At 47.7% G+C, this 7162-nt stretch overlaps 1 long non-coding RNA gene across 1 annotated transcript; it reads right to left on the bottom strand.

Annotated features, from left to right (window-relative positions):
- Window positions 1-2775: 2775 nt before the first annotated feature.
- On the bottom strand, window positions 2776-6896 carry LOC121142820. The gene is made up of 3 exons (XR_005879926.1): window positions 6773-6896; window positions 3339-3396; window positions 2776-2872 (listed from the first exon to the last, which is right to left on the bottom strand). It is a non-coding gene; the product is annotated as an uncharacterized LOC121142820 (long non-coding RNA).
- Between the last annotated feature and the right edge of the window lie 266 nt (window positions 6897-7162).

Below are 7162 nucleotides of genomic sequence, written 5' to 3'. Positions count from 1 at the left end.
GGAACCCTCCTTCCTTCTCACCAAGTCAGAGGCTGGAGTCCTGGTCCAGATCCACAGGTGTGGCTTCATCCCAAGTTATCTCCCTCTGTGAGTGGAGGGGTTCCTCTCCATGTGCTCTCGAGGGGCCAGTCCCACTGCTATGAGACTTCTGACTTCTAGTTCTTCTTAGGATGAGCTGTACTCAGGGTGGGACATTTCAAGTACCTCGTTAGGTTTCAGTGTCTCCATTTAAGATGTAAATAAAGAAGTGCCTCAAACTGAGTGAGTCACTCACCTGATTAATTTCAGATAGGTTGCATCACAGAAAACAGCCCAAAACCTACCCAGTCACATGCACTTGCTGTGACTCAAGCCCTCCTTCTGGACTCTGGCTTGTCCTCAGGTAAGACCACAGGCATCACTAGGGCAGGGTTCTATCCTGTGAGGTCACAGAGGCCTCACCTACCTTATTCTGAGAATCACAGGTCATCCAGACCTCAGTTCTCTCCCAGCCTGACCTATCCTTGTTCTTTACCAACCTAGATGCAAACATCCTTGGAAGCACTTAGCTTTGGGAAAGCAGCTAGCAGTGCCTTAGGGTTATTTCCGTGAGGATCTATTACATTTCTCTCCTGTCATTCCTCCATCTTCCCACAGGTACCATCACCCTTGAGAGGAAGAACACAGTTGACAATGCTGCTTTCTCAGCTCAAATGTCTGAACTCACACTCTGCATCATCATCTCAGGTTCTTCATGGGCACCATGGTTCATTGCTGGCACTCAGCCTGTGGGGTACCATCTTCTGCCCCTTCTACCTGGTTCCAACATTAACCTTATCTTATTGTCTACCTAACTCTCTGCATCATTAATCTTTTAGCTTGAGTTTGGTTGTGGGTTATTAGCTAGTGCTTGCCTGGCATTCCTGTGGCCCTGGGATTTAGAATGAACAGCACAAAAATACATAGATGAATAATGAATAAATACATACAGCATGGATGAATCACTATAGAGTCGCAGGCAGAGCCCACCAAGTGAGGTACAGAGACTCCTGGAAGCACCTGCTTTTCCTTGTCCCATTATCAGCTGAACTTTCCCTCAAAAAGCTGTGTGCAAGAATGGCCAAGCTGTGCAGAAATGTGCCACGCCCTTTGTCCCCATGTGTGTGCATGTCATGCAGTGGTAGGCAGGCTATGATAGCCCTGCTCTGATGTGGGACTCTTTGTCAAGTCTGTGCTTCCCCTGCGTTGCAACTTCAGTCTCTCAAACACCAGGTTTCCAGTGTTTCTCACGAAGGGATGGTGGACATAAAACATGACTGACACCAAACAGGGGGACTTCTGGCCAACCTGGTCATGGGGCTACCATGCATTCTGTGTAGACTGGAAATGTTGTAAGGCTCAGACATTAAGTGTGAAAATCTTGAAACCTTTGGCTGAATTAGCCTGGCTCTATCCTTGGAGACAGAAATTGAAGCTCCACGCATGAGGATGGTTTACGGTAGTCCCACTGTGTTGACAGTTGATGGCTGCTGGGGAAGGCGAGTCAGCTTTCTTTAGGGTGTGGCATGTGGAGGTCAAACATGGTCCAGTGGATGCCACACCCATGAGGACGTGAGTTGTACAAACTGGATTCAGTGGGTTATAAAGTAAAAGACAGGACTTGGGTGTGGGGTGCCGCAGAAGGAATTGGAGGGAGAAGAAGGGGAAATATGATGAAAATAAATTGTATACATGCATGAATTTCTGAAAAATTAAAGCATTTTATATGCATTTATATTTAACATGTATATATTTAAATTTTATGTATATAAATGATATATACATACATACTTGTGATATGGAGTACATGAGAAACTTTAAAACATTATATTCTATTAAGTATCAATCCTTAATAATTCTTAATAAGAGAGAAGATATATGAACAGTTGTCCTCATCCCTAAGATTCAGTTGCTGTGTTTCTGAAATGTAAGAAAAATGAAGAATCTGCCTTACGTTAGAACAAGCAGAAACCAGAGTGTCTGTAGGCAAATCATTAAGGGTCAATGTGGGAGGGTACAATGGCTTAAACCCCAAAGCTGGACTCTTCCCAGCAGTGCGCACTGGATGCTTGGCAGCAGGGGAAGTGGTTCAAAGCAGAGGTGAGGAATGAGCTGAGAGGGATTACTACCCAGGCCCAGAAACAAAGACGCTCATGATAGAAAATACTAAGCTTACGTTGAGGATAATGTCAGCATTACCATTTAGGGGCTCAGAATAAGGCAGCATGGTGGTCAAAGATCTCCTGAAGCACAGACAACAAGAGAGGATCCCAAAGAGAACTTTCAGTGTCCTAAAGAGCTGGCAGTCAGGCTGGGAAGCAGGGAGATTTCCCAGGGAATGCAGGCATGGGACAGCCTTGGCAGCTGCTCAGGTCCTGAACCTCATCTGGAATTGAGGAATGAGGAAAGTGGTTTAACAAATGCATGAGTGGAGTCCCAGAGGAGGAGGGGAGAGAGATCAGAACAGATAAATTGTGAAGCCATAGTGCATTGAAGGTATATACAGAACGTAAACAAATTAGGAAAGCACATATAGTGTTAGGTAGGAGAGTGAAGCCATCTAACTGTCTATTGACGCAGAGCTCTCAGGCTCACGGATGGAGAATGCCCGCGTGGGAGCAAGGAGACGTGACTGTCCTTAGTGCTTAGCACAGGTCTTTCCACACAGTAGGTCTCCATACACATTCACCCTTTGAAGGAAGAAGACGAAGTTGAGAACTACAGACTCATTCAGAGCTGGACTTTGCTGTGAGGTACCTGATCATCTTGGTGCTGGGGTTGTATCTCGAGACCATCACGGTGCAGGCGCCACAGCCTCTCCCTCAACAGCCATACTTAGTGCCTGTGAGTCGGACTGGAAGAAGCTGAGTTAAAGATACTGTATACTATGGTTTTCTTTCTAGAACAGTCCTTACTTAGGACACAGCATCATCACAGACACACACAGGAAAGTTCAGTGTGGATTCTCCAACGGCTGCTACCTAAGTCTCGTGGTTTCCTGCTTCCTTTTGTGCGTTACAGTTTGTGCCAGCCTCTGTATGAAGCTGGAACACTGGCTGCCAAAAGTAGGACCAGACTGAAGAAGGGTCTATGCATGGAAGTGTTTGAAAATTTGCAAACACACAGACTTACACTTTTTCACACACTCACATTCCTCCCAAAATCACACACAAGAATATACAAATACACACTCAGACATGCAACCGTCTTCCAGATGTATGCACTCACATGTTTAGACACATATGCACTCACAGACACTCAGAGAATCATAGACTTAGCACACACAAATGCACACTCTCACAACATACAGCAAAGGATACGATTCTTCCTCAGGTACGGCAACAGCATCATTTCAGGATCAACATGCTGCTCTACCACCTGTGCAAGAGAAACACAGTTACACACACAGGAACAAGAGCTTGTGTTAGTGGAGACAGAAACGAACCACGCCCCCAAATACACAGACTAAAGCCGTAGACACCAGTGCCAAGCCAGGCAAGGCTGTGTAGCTAGGCACACTGAAGCATCTGGGCTGGCAGACAGTCTGCTGCAGCCACGGAAACAGGATGGAAAGTCAAGGTTCCCTGGAATTCTGCTTTCTCTACTTTGATTAAATTCTTTAAAATTAATGTTTTAAGTTAGTGCATCAAGCAATGGATTGGTGGCATTTTTATGTTATTTCCGTCCTTCCTCTCCCCACTGAGATCCCCCAGCTGGTCCTCTTTTCTGCTTGCATGTCCCATGGCATTCATGGAACAGACAGCATCATGGCGTCTTCATATAGTCACAAACCCTAGTCGTCTCTCTTCATGTTGTGTTACTCTGTCCCTCTGGGAAGGAAGGAAGAGAAGGAAGAGAAGACACACACCCAGTGCTGACTCCTCCTGCAGCTCTACTCGGGCCCTTGCTGGAAAAATCAAGCCCTTTTTGAGGAACATGCAATACACAAGACTGCATGGCATGCGCGCCCATACACACACACACACTCACACACACACACATGCGCCCATACACACACACACACACACACACACACACACTTTCCATAAGATGAGCTGAGTCCTCAGACAAACTTCATGGCAGCTCATTTACTTTGCTCTCTTCCCTCTTTTCTCACAACAACTCACAGGCTCACTCTAAGAACATCTAAGGTTTGAATCCTGGCTTATTTCTAAACTTTCCTTCTGCCCACTGAAATCAGTGACACCAAGTTCTGCTCCTTGGAACTGAAAATGATTCTTGGCTACACTGCCACCAGCAACATGGAGCCTGCACAATTATAACAGAGTCTCAGCGGTCTCTGCCTCCTGTGAGCCTTTCCTGCAGGAGTGACAGCTCTCAAACCCCAGTCTTACCATCACCTCTAACTGCATGCCACCAGGGAATCCCTGAACCAGCCAGACTCTCATCATGACCCACTGTTCCACCTGGAATCAGGATTTCTTGGAGAGCAGCCAACTTCAGTGAATTAATGCCAGAGTCTCTGTGTTTGAGAACTTAAACCTCCTGGCCCCATGTCTTTGATAAACATCAAGCTGACTTAGGCCATGTGAACTCAGACAGTGCACAGACTTTTAACTTTAAATGTTTGCACTCATAGTTCTTCTCCTGCGGAACAAGAAGCAAAAGCCAGAGGCCTGCTGCTCAGGTCACCAGAGCACCCTGAAGGTGTTCAAGGAGTCCGAGCAAAGGCAGATCCGAATCACAGAGACTGGCTTTTCACAGGGACCTTCTCTCCAGTGGCTTCTCATGCTTCTCCGAACATCCCTTCACTTGCTAACCAATGGTGAAACACATGCTTACTAACATAGGGAGGGACACAAATGAGCAGGAAATGCTAGCATGATGTTTGCTTTGGTGAGGTTAGGGAGGGGACAGTTTCAAAACCTAAACCAGTATTTCTAGAGTCTACTTTACAATCATGACAGAACATTTGGCCCCAGGACCAGGTCCCCAGCGGTGCCAGCAGTGGGACTAAGAGATTAAATGAGTCTTCAGGTAAGAAATGGCTCTTTATTCTTAAAAATCAATAGAGCATAAGGTTTCACTACTTGTAATAATCTCCTGTTTGGAAGCAGGGGAGGGAGAGAGTGAGAGACTGCAGACTCAGCAAGGTGGCTGCCTTCCTGAACTCAGCACTGAGCATCACCTATAAGGCTGCACTCTGGCCCCTGGCACTTCTGCAGCTCCAACAGTTGTTCTCTGGGGGTGGGAGAAGTCTCCTGCCACAGGACCTGTGCGCCAGGTTTCTCTGCCCAAAATGTTCTTTCTGCGTTACATACATTGCTTGGCTACCTCATCTCAGACACTGCTCCAATGGCCCAGCTCTGAAAGTCCAAACCAACCCATTCATCTACCCCATGAGATCCTGCCCACCTCACATTGTTTCTATGCCAGCAACTGTCACTGCCTGACACCACACTCTCTCCACATATGTATACCCGGGTTAGCTGTTACCCCAGGACATGTCAGCTCCACACCAGCCAGGCCTCATCATTTCTGTGGTTTGCTGTATCCCACAAGCCAAACACAGTTTGACATATGGTAGGCTGTGAAAAAAGCATAGATTGAATATTGATGATCACTCCTTATGGGGGGGGTAGCACGGCCCCCATTAGTAAAGTGGTATGATTCCATGCGGCTGTCTCAGTGATCTGTAAGGGAATCCCTGTCTGTTTAGTGGGGACAGAAGACTCGTGTGCTTTCTCTGTTATGCAAAAGAAAACACAAAGGAACAAGGCAGACATTACACCCCATTAGCCTATCTCACACTGGTCCTATGCGGCCCTAATGGAGCCCAGTAAGGATCCATCTTATCCCGTGTGAGGCCCAAACTTTTTAGGGGGGCTTGAGTAGTTGGAGAGATGCTGGTCTTCAAGAAAACACATTCCAAAACCACAGCTGTGTGAATCAACTCATGGCCTCAGAACAGACCTCACACATGAAGGATGTGTGCCAAACCTTCCTTGACTTCCTTAGGGTCAGCCAGTGCCAGCCAGGGCAAGGACTCTGTTCACAGCCATATGCAGGGGCCGCAGGTGGCTCCAAACAGAGGAACACCTACATTGTGGCTGGCAGGTTTCTTCCCACAACCACAAAGTGCCATCAGTTTATACTGAGAACACTCCAGTAAGCAAGGTCATTGCCCAGAACCTGGTTGTAAATGATGCCCAGAGGCTTTGCTTACAAACATCAGGCCTTGCTTGGAACAGAGCCAAAGCACACACACAAGCAAAACTACTGTCACATTGAGAAGGGGTCCCCCAGAGTCTGGTTCTGTCAAGCTGTGATGTGCCAGGAACTTGCTGTGACTTCACAAAATCAGGCTTCATCTGAGAAATAGCAGGGCAGCTTCAATCAGTGTGTCACTGTGTCCTGTGACTACAGGCATTGCTCACCCAGACACACTGAGAACTGAGGCTATCTCTTTGAATGTGCCGCTCGATGTTATTAGTCAGAGCTGTGAGGGTGCTGGATGGTCAAGAACAAGGGTCTTTTCCCTGCTGTGTGAGGAAGGAATGGACTTGGGTATCCCACCCACTGTGATAGAAAAGCCAGTTAAAGAGAATGTTGGGAGGGGAGAGGCCCTGGGATTCAGGCCATTCTGAAACTTGTCCTTTGTCTCCTACGTGCAGGTAGTGATCCTGCAAAGTCATCCCATGCCCGGGTCTCAAGGAAATCACAGGGCCCTGGGTTGGAAAGACCAGGGACAGGGGCAGGGCCTGCCCTGCCTGGGCAGCCTGAGAGCACTCACCTTCCTGCCATTCACAAAGAAGAGCAGCTGCTGGGGGTCCATGACTCCTGAGGTCCCAGCAGGTCCTGAGAAGCTCCAGCCTTGGGAGAGAGTAAGTTGCCTGAGGCTGAGGGGTATGGCTTGTCTGAGCCTCAGGCCTCTACCCATCCAGAAAGTTCTGGAAGAGTCAGTGCTGCCCAGTTCCCAACAGGAAAACTATCTTGACCCCTATCGAGTGTGCCAAGAGGGAGACACACTGAACTCTTCTGGCATCGATGGAACGGGTTGTGCACCATAGCAGCGCTGCAGACTCAGGAGAGTCCCAGTCATCGCTTTGGTAACCTGTACCAACGCTGGCTTATTGGAAGAGGCTTCCAGGTACATTGAATCCTCTCAGCTTGTTTAGGGGGA

The sequence above is a fragment of the Mesocricetus auratus genome, unplaced genomic scaffold, assembly GCF_017639785.1.
Source record: "Mesocricetus auratus isolate SY011 unplaced genomic scaffold, BCM_Maur_2.0 Super-Scaffold_100010, whole genome shotgun sequence".
Taxonomy (NCBI): Eukaryota; Metazoa; Chordata; class Mammalia; order Rodentia; family Cricetidae; genus Mesocricetus; species Mesocricetus auratus.
Note: the sequence above shows the minus strand (reverse complement) of the source record. Positions and strands in the feature narration are given on the sequence as shown.